The sequence below is a fragment of the Pseudophryne corroboree genome, chromosome 11 (assembly GCF_028390025.1).
Source record: "Pseudophryne corroboree isolate aPseCor3 chromosome 11, aPseCor3.hap2, whole genome shotgun sequence".
Lineage (NCBI taxonomy): Eukaryota > Metazoa > Chordata > Amphibia > Anura > Myobatrachidae > Pseudophryne > Pseudophryne corroboree.
The window spans coordinates 184,995,164-185,018,093 of NC_086454.1; the positions used below are offsets into that span (position 1 = coordinate 184,995,164).

General features: G+C 30.3%; 11 non-coding genes across 11 annotated transcripts; all 11 read right to left on the reverse strand.

Annotated features, from left to right (window-relative positions):
• Nucleotides 1–1,841: 1,841 nt before the first annotated feature.
• On the reverse strand, nucleotides 1,842–1,914 carry TRNAV-UAC (transfer RNA valine (anticodon UAC)). Its single transcript has one exon. It is a non-coding gene; the product is annotated as a tRNA-Val (tRNA).
• A 1,925-nt stretch (nucleotides 1,915–3,839) lies between these two features.
• Nucleotides 3,840–3,912, reverse strand: TRNAV-UAC (transfer RNA valine (anticodon UAC)). Its single transcript has one exon. It is a non-coding gene; the product is annotated as a tRNA-Val (tRNA).
• A 1,913-nt stretch (nucleotides 3,913–5,825) lies between these two features.
• Nucleotides 5,826–5,898, reverse strand: TRNAV-UAC (transfer RNA valine (anticodon UAC)). Its single transcript has one exon. It is a non-coding gene; the product is annotated as a tRNA-Val (tRNA).
• Nucleotides 5,899–7,823: 1,925 nt separating this feature from the next.
• Nucleotides 7,824–7,896, reverse strand: TRNAV-UAC (transfer RNA valine (anticodon UAC)). The gene has a single exon. It is a non-coding gene; the product is annotated as a tRNA-Val (tRNA).
• Nucleotides 7,897–9,828: 1,932 nt separating this feature from the next.
• On the reverse strand, nucleotides 9,829–9,901 carry TRNAV-UAC (transfer RNA valine (anticodon UAC)). Its single transcript has one exon. It is a non-coding gene; the product is annotated as a tRNA-Val (tRNA).
• Nucleotides 9,902–11,829: 1,928 nt separating this feature from the next.
• Nucleotides 11,830–11,902, reverse strand: TRNAV-UAC (transfer RNA valine (anticodon UAC)). Its single transcript has one exon. It is a non-coding gene; the product is annotated as a tRNA-Val (tRNA).
• A 1,932-nt stretch (nucleotides 11,903–13,834) lies between these two features.
• On the reverse strand, nucleotides 13,835–13,907 carry TRNAV-UAC (transfer RNA valine (anticodon UAC)). The gene has a single exon. It is a non-coding gene; the product is annotated as a tRNA-Val (tRNA).
• A 1,931-nt stretch (nucleotides 13,908–15,838) lies between these two features.
• TRNAV-UAC (transfer RNA valine (anticodon UAC)) lies at nucleotides 15,839–15,911 on the reverse strand. The gene has a single exon. It is a non-coding gene; the product is annotated as a tRNA-Val (tRNA).
• A 1,932-nt stretch (nucleotides 15,912–17,843) lies between these two features.
• Nucleotides 17,844–17,916, reverse strand: TRNAV-UAC (transfer RNA valine (anticodon UAC)). The gene has a single exon. It is a non-coding gene; the product is annotated as a tRNA-Val (tRNA).
• A 1,931-nt stretch (nucleotides 17,917–19,847) lies between these two features.
• Nucleotides 19,848–19,920, reverse strand: TRNAV-UAC (transfer RNA valine (anticodon UAC)). The gene has a single exon. It is a non-coding gene; the product is annotated as a tRNA-Val (tRNA).
• A 1,931-nt stretch (nucleotides 19,921–21,851) lies between these two features.
• Nucleotides 21,852–21,924, reverse strand: TRNAV-UAC (transfer RNA valine (anticodon UAC)). Its single transcript has one exon. It is a non-coding gene; the product is annotated as a tRNA-Val (tRNA).
• Nucleotides 21,925–22,930: the final 1,006 nt, after the last annotated feature.

A 22,930-nucleotide genomic window follows, 5' to 3' on the forward strand; every position in this document is an offset into this window, starting at 1 on the left:
AGTGAAACGTCAAAGGGATTGTTCTTTCATTATATATAATTTAAAAAAAAACAGATCACCATATTTTTGGCAAATTGACCCAATACTTAATAGTGGTACGCCTAGCTAAAGAAAGTTATAGCCTGGTTGACCAACCTTGCATAATTAAACATTTAATATAAATCTTTATTAAAAAGAAATGACTGCAATGATAAATAAATGTGTATATCCATTTTAAAGTAAGCATTTTGCAAAGTTTTTTAAGTGATTATTTTTAATTTGAAGAAAACAAATATACAAAATTCTTTATTTCTAACATCTTGACCAATTATTATCTACTGTAAGTACTCTTATCAAGATCACATTTTACTGGATTTTTTAATAAATATGGGTTCATTTGGGATTGAACCCAGGACTTTCTCTGTGTAAAACAGATGTGCTAAGCACTATGCTATGAAACCACAACGTAAACCGTTCTCATACTAGAAGAGATTTTTGGTCATCTTGACAATCAAATGCCCCAAAATCTGAGGTACACACTAAGTGATTTTGTTTAAAAATCCAATTATATGTCACACAACACTGAATTTTCATATGTCCGCAATTAAGCAGCATGACTTAGTCGTGAAAAAATGCAGAAAATATGGTCAGTTTATCGAGAACCTCCAAGTACCACACAGTGCACTATTATAGTAGGCTGAGATTTGTTTTTATCTTGGCTGACCGATTCAATAACCGAAGGAGTGTGTTTGTGACCATCAGTTGTCTGGTTTATCAGAAATACACCAAATGGTCATTTAAAAACACTACCCAGTAAAACAGGATGAGCAATCAATTTTTTGCAATTTACTTTAAGAATTGTATAGTGGGTACATAGATAAAGACAGTTGTAACATGGTTGACCAAACTTGCATTACCCAACATTTAAAATAAAACTTTAGTAAAGAGCAATGTGTGAAATGTTGAATAAACCTGCATATTCCCATTTTAAATAAAGATTTTTGAAGTTTTTCAAGTGAATATTTATAATTTGAAAAACTATATACACAAAAATCATTATTTCTAACATTTTGACCAATTATCATCTGCAGGTGTCACACTTATCAAAATCACTTTTCAGTGATTTTTCTTGCCATGTTACCATAAAGTGCCTGTATTACAAATACTACATATAAATAAATGCCCTTTCACAACATAACTTAAGCATAATGCTCAAAATAGACTTTAGTAATAATCAATATACTATCTATCCAGAAGTCAAATCTATCAGCATTTTTGCTAAACTTGCACATAGTAATTATGGAAATATTTATTTACATTTAAAGTAAATGATCTGGAAGTGAATATTAGCTACATCAAAACATGATTGTAGTTTATCATGCATTAATCATGCAATACCAAACCTTGGCAGCATTATCAAGTTGCTAGTGAAGTCATGTGAACAGTGAAGTCCTGGAAAGAATAGCTGTGCTTTGGTGATGTGGTGATGGAAATGTTGGTTTAAGTGATTTATTTAACTGTACTCAGTTAAGATGATTTATGGAAAAAGGTAGTTAGATATGATACTACAATTTATTTGTTTACTATAAATGAAATATATGATACATTGCTACCAATTTCTTATAAAACAAGAAGATTATTTGAATCTGCTCCAGATTTTTAATCAGTTGTTTGCTGTAATAAGTTATTTTATTATTAAAAGCTAATAGATATTACATATAACATTTATTTCCATATTTAGAGAAGAAATTGAATTTTGTAAGTGAACAAATGACATATTTCACATTGAGCAGTAGCAGGTCAGATGTTATAAGAATGATAGTGAAGAAAATTTTCATAAGTCATAAATTAGTGCAAAAATATGGTTCCACTGGGGCTTGAACCCAGGACCTTCTGCGTGTAAAGCAGATGTGATAAACACTACACTATGAAACCAATATTCAATACAATAACAAACTGTTATATTTTTTGGTTGTCCTGACAGTCGTAGTGATTTTTTGTAAACTATTCCGGATTATCGGTGAAACGTCAAAGTGATTGTTCTTTCATTATATATAATTTTAAAAAAAACAGATCACCATATTTTTGGCAAATTGACCCAATACTTAATAGTGGTACGCCTAGCTAAAGAAAGTTATAGCCTGGTTGACCAACCTTGCATAATTAAACATTTAATATTAATCTTTATTAAAAAGCAATGACTGCAATGATAAATAAATGTGTATATCCATTTTAAAGTAAGCATTTTGCAAAGTTTTTTAAGTGATTATTTTTAATTTGAAGAAAACAAATATACAAAATTCGTTATTTCTAACATCTTGACCAATTATTATCTACTGTAAGTACTCTTATCAAGATCACATTTTACTGGATTTTTTAATAAATATGGGTTCATTTGGGATTGAACCCAGGACTTTCTCTGTGTAAAACAGATGTGCTAAGCACTATGCTATGAAACCACAACGTAAACCGTTCTCATACTAGAAGAGATTTTTGGTCATCTTGACAATCAAATGCCCCAAAATCTGAGGTACACACTAAGTGATTTTGTTTAAAAATCCAATTATATGTCACACAACACTGAATTTTCATATGTCCGCAATTAAGCAGCATGACTTAGTCGTGAAAAAATGCAGAAAATATGGTCAGTTTATCGAGAACCTCCAAGTACCACACAGTGCACTATTATAGTAGGCTGAGATTTGTTTTTATCTTGGCTGACCGATTCAATAACCGAAGGAGTGTGTTTGTGACCATCAGTTGTCTGGTTTATCAGAAATACACCAAATGGTCATTTAAAAACACTACCCAGTAAAACAGGATGAGCAATCAATTTTTTGCAATTTACTTTAAGAATTGTATAGTGGGTACATAGATAAAGACAGTTGTAACATGGTTGACCAAACTTGCATTACCCAACATTTAAAATAAAACTTTAGTAAAGAGCAATGTGTGCAATGTTGAATAAACCTTCATATTCCCATTTTAAATAAAGATTTTTGAAGTTTTTCAAGTGAATATTTATAATTTGAAAAACTATATACACAAAAATCATTATTTCTAACATTTTGACCAATTATCATCTGCAGGTGTCACACTTATCAAAATCACTTTTCAGTGATTTTTCTTGCCATGTTACCATAAAGTGCCTGTATTACAAATACTACATATAAATAAATGCCCTTTCACAACATAACTTAAGCATAATGCTCAAAATAGACTTTAGTAATAATCAATATACTATCTATCCAGAAGTCAAATCTATCAGCATTTTTGCTAAACTTGCACATAGTAATTATGGAAATATGTATTTACATTTAAAGTAAATGATCTGGAAGTGAATATTAGCTACATCAAAACATGATTGTAGTTTATCATGCATTAATCATGCAATACCAAACCTTGGCAGCATTATCAAGTTGCTAGTGAAGTCATGTGAACAGTGAAGTCCTGGAAAGAATAGCTGTGCTTTGGTGAACTGGTGATGGAAATGTTGGTTTAAGTGATTTATTTAACTGTACTCAGTTAAGATGATTTATGGAAAAAGGTAGTTAGATATGATACTACAATTTATTTGTTTACTATAAATGAAATATATGATACATTGCTACCAATTTCTTATAAAACAAGAAGATTATTTGAATCTGCTCCAGATTTTTAATCAGTTGTTTGCTGTAATAAGTTATTTTATAATGAAAAGCTAATAGATATTACAAATAACATTTATTTCCATATTTACAGAAGAAATTGAATTTTGTAAGTGAACAAATGACATATTTCACATTGAGCAGCAGCAGGTCAGATGTTATAAAAATGATAGTGTAGAAAATTTTCATAAGTCATAAATTAGTGCAAAAATATGGTTCCACTGGGGCTTGAACCTAGGACCTTCTGCGTGTAAAGCAGAAATGATAACCACTACACTATGAAACCAATATGCAATACAATAACAAACTGTTAAATTTTTTGGTTGTCCTGACAGTCGTAGTGATTTTTTGTAAACTATTCCGGATTATCGGTGAAACGTCAAAGTGATTGTTCTTTCATTATATATAATTTAAAAAAAAACAGAGCACCATATTTTTGGCAAATTGACCCAATACTTAATAGTGGTACGCCTAGCTAAAGAAAGTTATAGCCTTGCATAATAAAACATTTAATATTAATCTTTATTAAAAAGCAATGACTGCAATGATAAATAAATGTATATATCCATTTTAAAGTAAGCATTTTGCAAAGTTTTTTAAGTGATTATTTTTAATTTGAAGAAAACAAATATACAAAATTCTTTATTTCTAACATCTTGACCAATTATTATCTACTGTAAGTACTCTTACCAAGATCACATTTTACTGGATTTTTTAATAAATATGGGTTCACTTGGGATTGAACCCAGGACTTTCTCTGTGTAAAGCAGATGTGCTAACCACTATGCTATGAAACCACAACACAAACTGTTCTTACACTAGAAGAGATTTTTGGTCATCTTGACAATCAAATGCCCCAAAATCTGAGGCACACACTAAGTGATTTTGTTTAAAAATCCTATTATATGTCACACAACACTGAATTTTCATATGTCCGCAATTAAGCAGCATGACTTAGTCATGAAAAAATGCAGAAAATATGGTCAGTTTATCGAGAACCTCCAAGTACCACACAGTGCACTATTATAGTAGGCTGAGCTTTTTTTTTTATCTTGGCTGACCGATTCAATAACCGAAGGAGTGTGTTTGTGACCATCAGTTGTCTGGTCTATCGAAAATACACCAAATGGTCATTTAAAAACACTACCCAGTAAAACAGGATGAGCAATCCATTTTTTGCAATTTACTTTAAGAATTGTATAGTGGGTACATAGATAAAGACAGTTGTAACATGGTTGACCAAACTTGCATTACCCAACATTTAAAATAAAACTTTAGTAAAGAGCAATGTGTGCAATGTTGAATAAACCTGCATATTCCCATTTTAAATAAAGATTTTTGAAGTTTTTCAAGTGAATATTTATAATTTGAAAAACTATATACACAAAAATCATTATTTCTAACATTTTGACCAATTATCATCTGCAGGTGTCACACTTCTCAAAATCACTTTTCAGTGATTTTTCTTGCCATGTTACCATAAAGTGCCTGTATTACAAATACTACATATAAATAAATGCCCTTTCACAACATAACTTAAGCATAATGCTCAAAATAGACTTTAGTAATAATCAATATACTATCTATCCAGAAGTCAAATCTATCAGCATTTTTGCTAAACTTGCACATAGTAATTATGGAAATATTTATTTACATTTAAAGTAAATGATCTGGAAGTGAATATTAGCTACATCAAAACATGATTGCAGTTTATCAAGCATTAATCATGCAATACCAAACCTTGGCAGCATTATCAAGTTGCTAGTGAAGTCATGTGAACAGTGAAGTCCTGGAAAGAATAGCTGTGCTTTGGTGAACTGGTGATGGAAATGTTGGTTTAAGTGATTTATTTAACTGTACTCAGTTAAGATGATTTATGGAAAAAGGTAGTTAGATATGATACTACAATTTATTTGTTTACTATAAATGAAATATATGATACATTGCTACCAATTTCTTATAAAACAAGAAGATTATTTGAATCTGCTCCAGATTTTTAATCAGTTGTTTGCTGTAATAAGTTATTTTATTATTAAAAGCTTATAGATATTACATATAACATTTATTTCCATATTTAGAGAAGAAATTGAATTTTGTAAGTGAACAAATGACATATTTCACATTGAGCAGTAGCAGGTCAGATGTTATAAGAATGATAGTGAAGAAAATTTTCATAAGTCATAAATTAGTGCAAAAATATGGTTCCACTGGGGCTTGAACCCAGGACCTTCTGCGTGTAAAGCAGATGTGATAAACACTACACTATGAAACCAATATTCAATACAATAACAAACTGTTATATTTTTTGGTTGTCCTGACAGTCGTAGTGATTTTTTGTAAACTATTCCGGATTATCAGTGAAACGTCAAAGTGATTGTTCTTTCATTATATATAATTTAAAAAAAAACAGATCACCATATTTTTGGCAAATTGACCCAATACTTAATAGTGGTACGCCTAGCTAAAGAAAGTTATAGCCTGGTTGACCAACCTTGCATAATTAAACATTTAATATAAATCTTTATTAAAAAGAAATGACTGCAATGATAAATAAATGTGTATATCCATTTTAAAGTAAGCATTTTGCAAAGTTTTTTAAGTGATTATTTTTAATTTGAAGAAAACAAATATACAAAATTCTTTATTTCTAACATCTTGACCAATTATTATCTACTGTAAGTACTCTTATCAAGATCACATTTTACTGGATTTTTTAATAAATATGGGTTCATTTGGGATTGAACCCAGGACTTTCTCTGTGTAAAACAGATGTGCTAAGCACTATGCTATGAAACCACAACGTAAACCGTTCTCATACTAGAAGAGATTTTTGGTCATCTTGACAATCAAATGCCCCAAAATCTGAGGTACACACTAAGTGATTTTGTTTAAAAATCCAATTATATGTCACACAACACTGAATTTTCATATGTCCGCAATTAAGCAGCATGACTTAGTCGTGAAAAAATGCAGAAAATATGGTCAGTTTATCGAGAACCTCCAAGTACCACACAGTGCACTATTATAGTAGGCTGAGATTTTTTTTCATCTTGGCTGACCGATTCAATAACCAAAGGAGTGTGTTTGTGACCATCAGTTGTCTGGTTTATCAGAAATACACCAAATGGTCATTTAAAAACACTACCCAGTAAAACAGGATGAGCAATCAATTTTTTGCAATTTACTTTAAGAATTGTATAGTGGGTACATAGATAAAGACAGTTGTAACATGGTTGACCAAACTTGCATTACCCAACATTTAAAATAAAACTTTAGTAAAGAGCAATGTGTGAAATGATGAATAAACCTGCATATTCCCATTTTAAATAAAGATTTTTGAAGTTTTTCAAGTGAATATTTATAATTTGAAAAACTATATACACAAAAATCATTATTTCTAACATTTTGACCAATTATCATCTGCAGGTGTCACACTTATCAAAATCACTTTTCAGTGATTTTTCTTGCCATGTTACCATAAAGTGCCTGTATTACAAATACTACATATAAATAAATGCCCTTTTACAACATAACTTAAGCATAATGCTCAAAATAGACTTTAGTAATAATCAATATACTATCTATCCAGAAGTCAAATCTATCAGCATTTTTGCTAAACTTGCACATAGTAATTATGGAAATATTTATTTACATTTAAAGTAAATGATCTGGAAGTGAATATAAGCTACATCAAAACATGATTGTAGTTTATCATGCATTAATCATGCAATACCAAACCTTGGCAGCATTATCAAGTTGCTAGTGAAGTCATGTGAACAGTGAAGTCCTGGAAAGAATAGCTGTGCTTTGGTGATGTGGTGATGGAAATGTTGGTTTAAGTGATTTATTTAACTGTACTCAGTTAAGATGATTTATGGAAAAAGGTAGTTAGATATGATACTACAATTTATTTGTTTACTATAAATGAAATATATGATACATTGCTACCAATTTCTTATAAAACAAGAAGATTATTTGAATCTGCTCCAGATTTTTAATCAGTTGTTTGCTGTAATAAGTTATTTTATTATTAAAAGCTAATAGATATTACATATAACATTTATTTCCATATTTAGAGAAGAAATTGAATTTTGTAAGTGAACAAATGACATATTTCACATTGAGCAGTAGCAGGTCAGATGTTATAAGAATGATAGTGAAGAAAATTTTCATAAGTCATAAATTAGTGCAAAAATATGGTTCCACTGGGGCTTGAACCCAGGACCTTCTGCGTGTAAAGCAGATGTGATAAACACTACACTATGAAACCAATATTCAATACAATAACAAACTGTTATATTTTTTGGTTGTCCTGACAGTCGTAGTGATTTTTTGTAAACTATTCCGGATTATCGGTGAAACGTCAAAGTGATTGTTCTTTCATTATATATAATTTAAAAAAAAAACAGATCACCATATTTTTGGCAAATTGACCCAATACTTAATAGTGGTACGCCTAGCTAAAGAAAGTTATAGCCTGGTTGACCAACCTTGCATAATTAAACATTTAATATAAATCTTTATTAAAAAGCAATGACTGCAATGATAAATAAATGTGTATATCCATTTTAAAGTAAGCATTTTGCAAAGTTTTTTAAGTGATTATTTTTAATTTGAAGAAAACAAATATACAAAATTCTTTATTTCTAACATCTTGACCAATTATTATCTACTGTAAGTACTCTTATCAAGATCACATTTTACTGGATTTTTTAATAAATATGGGTTCATTTGGGATTGAACCCAGGACTTTCTCTGTGTAAAACAGATGTGCTAAGCACTATGCTATGAAACCACAACGTAAACCGTTCTCATACTAGAAGAGATTTTTGGTCATCTTGACAATCAAATGCCCCAAAATCTGAGGTACACACTAAGTGATTTTGTTTAAAAATCCAATTATATGTCACACAACACTGAATTTTCATATGTCCGCAATTAAGCAGCATGACTTAGTCGTGAAAAAATGCAGAAAATATGGTCAGTTTATCGAGAACCTCCAAGTACCACACAGTGCACTATTATAGTAGGCTGAGATTTTTTTTCATCTTGGCTGACCGATTCAATAACCAAAGGAGTGTGTTTGTGACCATCAGTTCTCTGGTTTATCGGAAATACACCAAATGGTCATTTAAAAACACTACCCAGTAAAACAGGATGAGCAACCAATTTTTTGCAATTTACTTTAATAATTGTATAGTGGGTACATAGATAAAGACAGTTGTAACATGGTTGACCAAACTTGCATTACCCAACATTTAAAATAAAACTTTAGTAAAGAGCAATGTGTGCAATGTTGAATAAACCTGCATATTCCCATTTTAAATAAAGATTTTTTGAAGCTTTTCAAGTGAATATTTATAATTTGAAAAACTATATACACAAAAATCATTATTTCTAACATTTTGACCAATTATCATCTGCAGGTGTCACACTTATCAAAATCACTTTTCAGTGATTTTTTTTGCCATGTTACCATAAAGTGCCTGTATTACAAATACTACATATAAATAAATGCCCTTTCACAACACAACTTAAGCATAATACTTGAAAAAGACTTTAGTAATAATCAATATACTATCTATCCAGAAGTCAAATCTATCAGCATTTTTGCTAAACTTGCACATCACATAGTTATTATGGAAATATTTATTTACATTTAAAGTAAATGATCTGGAAGTGAATATTAGCTACATCAAAACATGATTGCAGTTTATCATGCATTAATCATGCAATACCAAACCTTGGCAGCATTATCAAGTTGCTAGTGAAGTTAAGTGAACAGTGAAGTCCTGGAAAGAATAGCTGTGCTTTGGTGAACTGGTGATGGAAATGTTGGTTTAAGTGATTTATTTAACTGTACTCAGTTAAGATGATTTATGGAAAAAGGTAGTTAGATATGATACTACAATTTATTTGTTTACTAGAAATGAAATATATGATACATTGCTACCAATTTCTTATAAAACAAGAAGATTATTTGAATCTGCTCCAGATTTTTAATCAGTTGTTTGCTGTAATAAGTTATTTTATAATGAAAAGCTAATAGATATTACAAATAACATTTATTTCCATATTTAGAGAAGAAATTGAATTTTGTAAGTGAACAAATGACATATTTCACATTGAGCAGTAGCAGGTCAGATATTATAAGAATGATAGTGAAGAACATTTTCATAAGTCATAAATTAGTGCAAAAATATGGTTCCACTGGGGATTGAACCCAGGACCTTCTGCGTGTAAAGCAGACGTGATAACCACTACACTATGAAACCAATATACAATACAATAGCAAACTGTCCAATTTTTTGGTTGTCCTGACAGTCATAGTGATTTTTTGTAAACTGTTCCGGATTATCGGTGAAACGTCAAAGTGATTGTTCTTTCATTATATATAATTAAAAAAAAACAGAGCACCATATTTTTGGCAAATTGACCCTATATTTAATAGTGGTACACCTAGCTAAAGAAAGTTATAGCCTGGTTGACCAACCTTGCATAATTAAACATTTAATATTAATCTTTATTAAAAAGCAATGACTGCAATGATAAATAAATGTGTATATCCATTTTAAAGTAAGCATTTTGCAAAGTTTTTTAAGTGATTATTTTTAATTTGAAGAAAACAAATATACAAAATTCTTTATTTCTAACATCTTGACCAATTATTATCTACTGTAAGTACTTTTATCAAGATCACATTTTACTGGATTTTTAATAAATATGGGTTCACTTGGGATTAAACCAAGGACTTTCTCCGTATAAAGCAGATGTGCTAACCACTATGCTATGAAACCACAACATAAACTGTTCTCACACTAGAAGAGATTTTTGGTCATCTTGACAATCAAATGCCCCAAAATCTGAGGTACACACTAAGTGATTTTGTTTAAAAATCCAATTATATGTTGCACAACACTGAATTTTCATATGTCCGCAATTAAGCAGCATGACTTAGTCGTGAAAAAATGCAGAAAATATGGTCAGTTTATCGAGAACCTCCAAGTACCACACAGTGCACTATTATAGTAGGCTGAGATTTTTTTTTATCTTGGCTGACCGATTCAATAACCGAAGGAGTGTGTTTGTGACCATCAGTTCTCTGGTTTATCGGAAATACACCAAATGGTCATTTAAAAACACTACCCAGTAAAACAGGATGAGCAACCACTTTTTTGCAATTTACTTTAATAATTGCATAGTGGGTACAAAGCTAAAGACAGTTGTAACATGGTTGACCAAACTTGCATTACCCAACATTTAAAATAAAACTTTAGTAAAGAGCAATGTGTGCAATGTTGAATAAACCTGCATATTCCCATTTTAAATAAATAATTTTTGAAGCTTTTCAAGTGAATATTTATCATTTGAAAAACTATATACACCAAAATCATTATTTCTAACATTTTGACCAATTATCATCTGCAGGTGTCACACTTCTCAAAATCACTTTTCAGTGATTTTTCTTGCTATGTTACCATAAAGTGCCTGTATTACAAATACTACATATAAATAAATGCCCTTTCACATCATAACTTAAGCATAATACTCGAAAAAGACTTTAGTAATAATCAATATACTATCTATCCAGAAGTCAAATCTATCAGCATTTTTACTAAACTTGCACATCACATAGTAATTATGGAAATATTTATTTACATTTAAAGTAAATGATCTGGAAGTGAATATTAGCTACATCAAAACATGATTGCAGTTTATCATGCATTAATCATGCAATACCAAACTTTGGCAGCATTATCAAGTTGCTAGTGAAGTCATGTGAACAGTGAAGTCCTGGAAAGAATAGCTGTGCTTTGGTGAACTGGTGATGGAAATGTTGGTTTAAGTGATTTATTTAACTGTACACAGTTAAGATGATTTATGGAAAAAGGTAGTTAGATATGATACTACAATTTATTTGTTTACTATAAATGAAATATATGATACATTGCTACCAATTTCTTATAAAACAAAAAGATTATTTGAATCTGCTCCAGATTTTTAATCAGTTGTTTGCTGTAATAAGTTATTTTATAATGAAAAGCTAATAGATATTAAAAATAACATTTATTTCCATATTTAGAGAAGAAATTGAATTTTGTAAGTGAACAAATGACATATTTCACATTGAGCAGTAGCAGGTCAGATGTTATAAGAATGATAGTGAAGAACATTTCATAAGTCATAAATTAGTGCAAAGATATGGTTCCACTGGGGATTGAACCCAGGACCTTCTGCGTGTAAAGCAGACGTGATAACCACTACACTATGAAACCAATATGCAATACAATAACAAACTGTTCAATTTTTTGGTTGTCCTGACAGTCGTAGTGATTTTTTTGTAAACTGTTCCGGATTATCGGTGAAACGTCAAAGTGATTGTTCTTTCATTATATATAATTTTAAAAAAAACAGAGCACCATATTTTTGGCAAATTGACCCAATACTTAATAGTGGTACACCTAGCTAAAGAAAGTTATAGCCTGGTTGACCAACCTTGCATAATTAAACATTTAATAATAATCTTTATTAAAAAGCAATGACTGCAATGATAAATAAATGTGTATATCCATTTTAAAGTAAGCATTTTGCAAAGTTTTTTAAGTGATTATTTTTAATTTGAAGAAAACAAATATACAAAATTCTTTATTTCTAACATCTTGACCAATTATTATCTACTGTAAGTACTTTTATCAAGATCACATTTTACTGGATTTTTAATAAATATGGGTTCATTTGGAATTGAACCCAGGACTTTCACCGTATAAAGCAGATGTGCTAACCACTATGCTATGAAACCACAACATAAACTGTTCTCACACTAGAAGAGATTTTTGGTTATCTTGACAATCAAATGCCCCCAAATTTGAGGTACACACTAAGTGATTTTGTTTAAAAATCCAATTATATGTTGCACAACACTGAATTTTCATATGTCCGCAATTAAGCAGCATGACTTAGTCGTGAAAAAATGCAGATAATATGGTCAGTTTATCGAGAACCTCCAAGTACCACACAGTGCACTATTATAGTAGGCTGAGATTTTTTTTTTATCTTGGCTGACCGATTCAATAACCGAAGGAGTGTGTTTGTGACCATCAGTTCTCTGGTTTATCGGAAATACACCAAATGGTCATTTAAAAACACTACCCAGTAAAACAGGATGAGCAACCACTTTTTTGCAATTTACTTTAATAATTGTATAATGGGTACATAGATAAAGACAGTTGTAACATGGTTGACCAAACTTGCATTATCCAACATTTAAAATAAAACTTTAGTAAAGAGCAATGTGTGCAATGTTGAATAAACCTGCATATTCCCATTTTAAATAAAGAATTTTTGAAGCTTTTCAAGTGAATATTTATAATTTGAAAAACTATATACACAAAAATCATTTTTTTTTACATTTTGACCAATTATCATCTGCAGTTGTCACACTTATCAAAATCACTTTTCAGTGATTTTTCTTGCCATGTTACCATAAAGTGCCTGTATTACAAATACTACATATAAATAAATGCCCTTTCACAACATAACTTAAGCATAATACTCGAAAAAGATTTTAGTAATAATCAATATACTATCTATCCAGAAGTCAAATCTATCAGCATTTTTGCTAAACTTGCACATCACATAGTAATTATGGAAATATTTATTTACATTTAAAGTAAATGATCTGGAAGTGAATATTAGCTACATCAAAACATGATTGCAGTTTATCATGCATTAATCATGCAATACCAAACTTTGGCAGCATTATCAAGTTGCTAGTAAAGTCATGTGAACAGTGAAGTCCTGGAAAGAATAGCTGTGCTTTGGTGAACTGGTGATGGAAATGTTGGTTTAAGTGATTAATTTAACTGTACTCAGTTAAGATGATTTATGGAAAAAGGTAGTTAGATATGATACTACAATTTATTTGTTTACTATAAATGAAATATATGATACATTGCTACCAATTTCTTATAAAACAAGAAGATTATTTGAATCTGCTCCAGATTTTTAATCAGTTGTTTGCTGTAATAAGATATTTTATAATGAAAAGCTAATAGATATTAAAAATAACATTTATTTCCATATTTAGAGAAGAAATTGAATTTTGTAAGTGAACAAATGACATATTTCACATTGAGCAGTAGCAGGTCAGCTGTTATAAGAATGATAGTGAAGAACATTTTCATAAGTCATAAATTAGTGCAAAAAAATGGTTCCACTGGGGATTGAACCCAGGACCTTCTGCGTGTAAAGCAGACGTGATAACCACTACACTATGAAACCAATATGCAATACAATAACAAACTGTTCAATTGTTTGGTTGTCCTAACAGTCGTAGTGATTTTTTTGTAAACTGTTCCGGATTATCGGTGAAACGTCAAAGTGATTGTTCTTTCATTATATATAATTTAAAAAAAAACAGAGCACCATATTTTGGCAAATTGACCCAATACTTAATAGTGGTACACCTAGCTAAAGAAAGTTATAGCCTGGTTGACCAACCTTGCATAATTAAACATTTAATATTAATCTTTATTAAAAAGCAATGACTGCAATGATAAATAAATGTGTATATCCATTTTAAAGTAAGCATTTTGCAAAGTTTTTTAAGTGATTATTTTTAATTTGAAGAAAACAAATATACAAAATTCTTTATTTCTAACATCTTGACCAATTATTATCTACTGTAAGTACTTTTATCAAGATCACATTTTACTGGATTTTTAATAAATATGGGTTCACTTTGGATTAAACCCAGGACTTTCTCCGTATAAAGCAGATGTGCTAACCACTATGCTATGAAACCACAACATAAACTGTTCTCACACTAGAAGAGATTTTTGGTCATCTTGACAATCAAATGCCCCAAAATCTGAGGTACACACTAAGTGATTTTGTTTAAAAATCCAATTATATGTTGCACAACACTGAATTTTCATATGTCCGCAATTAAGCAGCATGACTTAGTCGTGAAAAAATGCAGAAAATATGGTCAGTTTATCGAGAACCTCCAAGTACCACACAGTGCACTATTATAGTAGGCTGAGATTTTTTTTTTATCTTGGCTGACCGATTCAATAACCGAAGGAGTGTGTTTGTGACCATCAGTTCTCTAGTTTATCGGAAATACACCAAATGGTCATTTAAAAACACTACCCAGTAAAACAGGATGAGCAACCACTTTTTTGCAATTTACTTTAATAATTGTATAGTGGGTACAAAGCTAAAGACAGTTGTAACATGGTTGACCAAACTTGCATTACCCAACATTTAAAATAAAACTTTAGTAAAGAGTAATGTGTGCAATGTTGAATAAACCTGCATATTCCCATTTTAAATAAAGAATTTTTGAAGCTTTTCAAGTGAATATTTATAATTTGAAAAACTATATACACAAAAATCATTATTTCTAACATTTTGACCAATTATCATCTGCAGTTGTCACACTTCTCAAAATCACTTTTCAGTGATTTTTCTTGCCATGTTACCATAAAGTGCCTGTATTACAAATACTACATATAAATAAATGCCCTTTCACAACATAACTTAAGCATAATACTCGAAAAAGACTTTAGTAATAATCAATATACTATCTATCCAGAAGTCAAATCTATCAGCATTTTTGCTAAACTTGCACATCACATAGTAATTATGGAAATATTTATTTACATTTAAAGTAAATAATCTGGAAGTGAATATTAGCTACATCAAAACATGATTGCAGTTTATCATGCATTAATCATGCAGTACCAAACTTTGGCAGCATTATCAAGTTGCTAGTAAAGTCATGTGAACAGTGAAGTCCTGGAAAGAATAGCTGTGCTTTGGTGAACTGGTGATGGAAATGTTGGTTTAAGTGATTTATTTAACTGTACTCAGTTAAGATGATTTATGGAAAAAGGTAGTTAGATATGATACTACAATTTATTTGTTTACTATAAATGAAATATATGATACATTGCTACCAATTTCTTATAAAACAAGAAGATTATTTGAATCTGCTCAAGATTTTTAATCAGTTGTTTGCTGTAATACGTTATTTTATAATGAAAAGCTAATAGATATTAAAAATAACATTTATTTCCATATTTAGAGAAGAAATTGAATTTTGTAAGTGAACAAATGACATATTTCACATTGAGCAGTAGCAGGTCAGATGTTATAAGAATGATAGTGAAGAACATTTTCATAAGTCATAAATTAGTGCAGAAATATGGTTCCACAGGGGATTGAACTCAGGACCTTCTGCGTGTAAAGCAGACGTGATAACCACTACACTATGAAACCAATATGCAATACAATAACAAACTGTTCAATTTTTTGGTTGTCCTGACAGTTGTAGTGATTTTTTTGTAAACTGTTCCGGATTATCGGTGAAACATCAAAGTGATTGTTCTTTCATTATATATGATTTTAAAAAAAAACAGAGCACCATATTTTTGGCAAATTGACCCAATACTTAATAGTGGTACACCTAGCTAAAGAAAGTTATAGCCTGGTTGACCAACCTTGCATAATTAAACATTTAATAATAATCTTTATTAAAAAGCAATGACTGCAATGATAAATAAATGTGTATATCCATTTTAAAGTAAACATTTTGCAAAGTTTTTTAAGTGATTATTTTTAATTTGAAGAAATCAAATATACAAAATTCTTTATTTCTAACATCTTGACCAATTATTATCTACTGTAAGTACTTTTATCAAGATCACATTTTACTGGATTTTTAATAAATATGGGTTCACTTTGGATTAAACCCAGGACTTTCTCCGTATAAAGCAGATGTGCTAACCACTATGCTATGAAACCACAACATAAACTGTTCTCACACTAGAAGAGATTTTTGGTCATCTTGACAATCAAATGCCCCAAAATCTGAGGTACACACTAAGTGATTTTGTTTAAAAATCCAATTATATGTTGCACAACACTGAATTTTCATATGTCCGCAATTAAGCAGCATGACTTAGTCGTGAAAAAATGCAGAAAATATGGTCAGTTTATCGAGAACCTCCAAGTACCACACAGTGCACTATTATAGTAGGCTGAGATTTTTTTTTATCTTGGCTGACCGATTCAATAACCGAAGGAGTGTGTTTGTGACCATCAGTTCTCTGGTTTATCGGAAATACACCAAATGGTCATTTAAAAACACTACCCAGTAAAACAGGATGAGCAACCACTTTTTTGCAATTTACTTTAATAATTGTATAGTGGGTACAAAGCTAAAGACAGTTGTAACATGGTTGACCAAACTTGCATTACCCAACATTTAAAATAAAACTTTAGTAAAGAGCAATGTGTGCAATGTTGAATAAACCTGCATATTCCCATTTTAAATAAAGAATTTTTGAAGCTTTTCAAGTGAATATTTATAATTTGAAAAACTATATGCACAAAATCCATTATTTCTAACATTTTGACCAATTATCATCTGCAGGTGTCACACTTCTCAAAATCACTTTTCAGTGATTTTTCTTGCCATGTTACCATAAAGTGCCTGTATTACAAATACTACATATAAATAAATGCCCTTTCACAACATAATTTAAGCATAATACTTGAAAAAGACTTTAGTAATAATCAATATACTATCTATCCAGAAGTCAAATCTATCAGCATTTTTGCTAAACTAGCACATCACATAGTAATTATGGAAATATTTATTTACATTTAAAGTAAATGATCTGGAAGTGAATATTAGCTACATCAAAACATGATTGCAGTTTATCATGCATTAATCATGCAATACCAAACTTTGGCAGCATTATCAAGTTGCTAGTAAAGTCATGTGAACAGTGAAGTCCTGGAAAGAATAGCTGTGCTTTGGTGAACTGGTGATGGAAATGTTGGTTTAAGTGATTAATTTAACTGTACTCAGTTAAGATGATTTATGGAAAAAGGTAGTTAGATATGATACTACAATTTATTTGTTTACTATAAATGAAATATATGATACATTGCTACCAATTTCTTATAAAACAAGAAGATTATTTGAATCTGCTCCAGATTTTTAATCAGTTGTTTGCTGTAATAAGATATTTTATAATGAAAAGCTAATAGATATTAAAAATAACATTTATTTCCATATTTAGAGAAGAAATTGAATTTTGTAAGTGAACAAATGACATATTTCACATTGAGCAGTAGCAGGTCAGCTGTTATAAGAATGATAGTGAAGAACATTTTCATAAGTCATAAATTAGTGCAAAAATATGGTTCCACTGGGGATTGAACCCAGGACCTTCTGCGTGTAAAGCAGACGTGATAACCACTACACTATGAAACCAATATGCAATACAATAACAAACTGTTCAATTGTTTGGTTGTCCTAACAGTCGTAGTGATTTTTTTGTAAACTGTTCCGGATTATCGGTGAAACGTCAAAGTGATTGTTCTTTCATTATATATAATTTAAAAAAAAACAGAGCACCATATTTTGGCAAATTGACCCAATACTTAATAGTGGTACACCTAGCTAAAGAAAGTTATAGCCTGGTTGACCAACCTTGCATAATTAAACATTTAATATTAATCTTTATTAAAAAGCAATGACTGCAATGATAAATAAATGTGTATATCCATTTTAAAGTAAGCATTTTGCAAAGTTTTTTAAGTGGTTATTTTTAATTTGAAGAAAACAAATATACAAAATTCTTTATTTCTAACATCTTGACCAATTATTATCTACTGTAAGTACTTTTATCAAGATCACATTTTACTGGATTTTTAATAAATATGGGTTCACTTTGGATTAAACCCAGGACTTTCTCCGTATAAAGCAGATGTGCTAACCACTATGCTATGAAACCACAACATAAACTGTTCTCACACTAGAAGAGATTTTTGGTCATCTTGACAATCAAATGCCCCAAAATCTGAGGTACACACTAAGTGATTTTGTTTAAAAATCCAATTATATGTTGCACAACACTGAATTTTCATATGTCCGCAATTAAGCAGCATGACTTAGTCGTGAAAAAATGCAGAAAATATGGTCAGTTTATCGAGAACCTCCAAGTACCACACAGTGCACTATTATAGTAGGCTGAGATTTTTTTTTTATCTTGGCTGACCGATTCAATAACCGAAGGAGTGTGTTTGTGACCATCAGTTCTCTAGTTTATCGGAAATACACCAAATGGTCATTTAAAAACACTACCCAGTAAAACAGGATGAGCAACCACTTTTTTGCAATTTACTTTAATAATTGTATAGTGGGTACAAAGCTAAAGACAGTTGTAACATGGTTGACCAAACTTGCATTACCCAACATTTAAAATAAAACTTTAGTAAAGAGTAATGTGTGCAATGTTGAATAAACCTGCATATTCCCATTTTAAATAAAGAATTTTTGAAGCTTTTCAAGTGAATATTTATAATTTGAAAAACTATATACACAAAAATCATTATTTCTAACATTTTGACCAATTATCATCTGCAGTTGTCACACTTCTCAAAATCACTTTTCAGTGATTTTTCTTGCCATGTTACCATAAAGTGCCTGTATTACAAATACTACATATAAATAAATGCCCTTTCACAACATAACTTAAGCATAATACTCGAAAAAGACTTTAGTAATAATCAATATACTATCTATCCAGAAGTCAAATCTATCAGCATTTTTGCTAAACTTGCACATCACATAGTAATTATGGAAATATTTATTTACATTTAAAGTAAATAATCTGGAAGTGAATATTAGCTACATCAAAACATGATTGCAGTTTATCATGCATTAATCATGCAGTACCAAACTTTGGCAGCATTATCAAGTTGCTAGTAAAGTCATGTGAACAGTGAAGTCCTGGAAAGAATAGCTGTGCTTTGGTGAACTGGTGATGGAAATGTTGGTTTAAGTGATTTATTTAACTGTACTCAGTTAAGATGATTTATGGAAAAAGGTAGTTAGATATGATACTACAATTTATTTGTTTACTATAAATGAAATATATGATACATTGCTACCAATTTCTTATAAAACAAGAAGATTATTTGAATCTGCTCAAGATTTTTAATCAGTTGTTTGCTGTAATAAGTTATTTTATAATGAAAAGCTAATAGATATTAAAAATAACATTTATTTCCATATTTAGAGAAGAAATTGAATTTTGTAAGTGAACAAATGACATATTTCACATTGAGCAGTAGCAGGTCAGATGTTATAAGAATGATAGTGAAGAACATTTTCATAAGTCATAAATTAGTGCAGAAATATGGTTCCACAGGGGATTGAACTCAGGACCTTCTGCGTGTAAAGCAGACGTGATAACCACTACACTATGAAACCAATATGCAATACAATAACAAACTGTTCAATTTTTTGGTTGTCCTGACAGTTGTAGTGATTTTTTTGTAAACTGTTCCGGATTATCGGTGAAACATCAAAGTGATTGTTCTTTCATTATATATGATTTAAAAAAAAAACAGAGCACCATATTTTTGGCAAATTGACCCAATACTTAATAGTGGTACACCTAGCTAAAGAAAGTTATAGCCTGGTTGACCAACCTTGCATAATTAAACATTTAATAATAATCTTTATTAAAAAGCAATGACTGCAATGATAAATAAATGTGTATATCCATTTTAAAGTAAGCATTTTGCAAATTTTTTGAAGTGATTATTTTTAATTTGAAGAAAACAAATATACAAAATTCTTTATTTCTAACATCTTGACCAATTATTATCTACTGTAAGTACTTTTATCAAGATCACATTTTACTGGATTTTTAATAAATATGGGTTCACTTGGGATTGAACCCAGGACTTTCACCGTATAAAGCAGATGTGCTAACCACTATGCTATGAAACCACAACATAAACTGTTCTCACACTAGAAAAGATTTTTGGTTATCTTGACAATCAAATGCCCCCAAATTTGAGGTACACACTAAGTGATTTTGTTAAAAATCCAATTATATGTTGCACAACACTGAATTTTCATATGTCCGCAATTAAGCAGCATGACTTAGTCGTGAAAAAATGCAGATAATATGGTCAGTTTATCGAGAACCTCCAAGTACCACACAGTGCACTATTATAGTAGGCTGAGATTTTTTTTTATCTTGGCTGACCGATTCAATAACCGAAGGAGTGTGTTTGTGACCATCAGTTCTCTGGTTTATCGGAAATACACCAAATGGTCATTTAAAAACACTACCCAGTAAAACAGGATGAGCAACTACTTTTTTGCAATTTACTTTAATAATTGTATAATGGGTACATAGATAAAGACAGTTGTAACATGGTTGACCAAACTTGCATTACCCAACATTTAAAATAAAACTTTAGTAAAGAGCAATGTGTGCAATGTTGAATAAACCTGCATATTCCCATTTTAAATAAAGATTTTTTGAAGCTTTTCAAGTGAATATTTATAATTTGAAAAACTATATACATAAAAATGATTATTTTTAACATTTTGACCAATTATCATCTGCAGTTGTCACACTTATCAAAATCACTTTTCAGTGATTTTTCTTGCCATGTTACCATAAAGTGCCTGTATTACAAATACTACATATAAATAAATGCCCTTTCACAACATAACTTAAGCATAATACTCGAAAAAGATTTTAGTAATAATCAATATACTATCTATCCAGAAGTCAAATCTATCAGCATTTTTGCTAAACTAGCACATCACATAGTAATTATGGAAATATTTATTTACATTTAAAGTAAATGATCTGGAAGTGAATATTAGCTACATCAAAACATGATTGCAGTTTATCATGCATTAATCATGCAATACCAAACTTTGGCAGCATTATCAAGTTGCTAGTAAAGTCATGTGAACAGTGAAGTCCTGGAAAGAATAGCTGTGCTTTGGTGAACTGGTGATGGAAATGTTGGTTTAAGTGATTAATTTAACTGTACTCAGTTAAGATGATTTATGGAAAAAGGTAGTTAGATATGATACTACAATTTATTTGTTTACTATAAATGAAATATATGATACATTGCTACCAATTTCTTATAAAACAAGAAGATTATTTGAATCTGCTCCAGATTTTTAATCAGTTGTTTGCTGTAATAAGTTATTTTATAATGAAAAGCTAATAGATATTAAAAATAACATTTATTTCCATATTTAGAGAAGAAATTGAATTTTGTAAGTGAACAAATGACATATTTCACATTGAGCAGTAGCAGGTCAGATGTTATAAGAATGATAGTGAAGAACATTTTCATAAGTCATAAATTAGTGCAAAAATATGGTTCCACTGGGGATTGAACCCAGGACCTTATGCGTGTAAAGCAGACGTGATAACCACTACACTATGAAACCAATATGCAATACAATAACAAACTGTTCAATTGTTTGGTTGTCCTTACAGTCGTGGTGATTTTTTTGTAAACTGTTCCGGATTATCGGTGAAACGTCAAAGTGATTGTTCTTTCATTATATATAATTTAAAAAAAAACAGAGCACCATATTTTGGCAAATTGACCCAATACTTAATAGTGGTACACCTAGCTAAAGAAAGTTATAGCCTGGTTGACCAACCTTGCATAATTAAACATTTAATAATAATCTTTATTAAAAAGCAATGACTGCAATGATAAATAAATGTGTATATCCATTTTAAAGTAAGCATTTTGCAAAGTTTTTTAAGTGATTATTTTTAATTTGAAGAAAACAAATATACAAAATTCTTTATTTCTAACATCTTGACCAATTATTATCTACTGTAAGTACTTTTATCAAGATCACATTTTACTGGATTTTTAATAAATATGGGTTCACTTTGGATTAAACCAAGGACTTTCTCCGTATAAAGCAGATGTGCTAACCACTATGCTATGAAACCACAACATAAACTGTTCTCACACTAGAAGAGATTTTTGGTCATCTTGACAATCAAATGCCCCAAAATCTGAGGTACACACTAAGTGATTTTGTTTAAAAATCCAATTATATGTTGCACAACACTGAATTTTCATATGTCCGCAATTAAGCAGCATGACTTAGTCGTGAAAAAATGCAGAAAATATGGTCAGTTTATCGAGAACCTCCAAGTACCACACAGTGCACTATTATAGTAGGCTGAGATTTTTTTTTATCTTGGCTGACCGATTCAATAACCGAAGGAGTGTGTTTGTGACCATCAGTTCTCTGGTTTATCGGAAATACACCAAATGGTCATTTAAAAACACTACCCAGTAAAACAGGATGAGCAACCACTTTTTTGCAATTTACTTTAATAATTGTATAGTGGGTACAAAGCTAAAGACAGTTGTAACATGGTTGACCAAACTTGCATTACCCAACATTTAAAATAAAAATTTAGTAA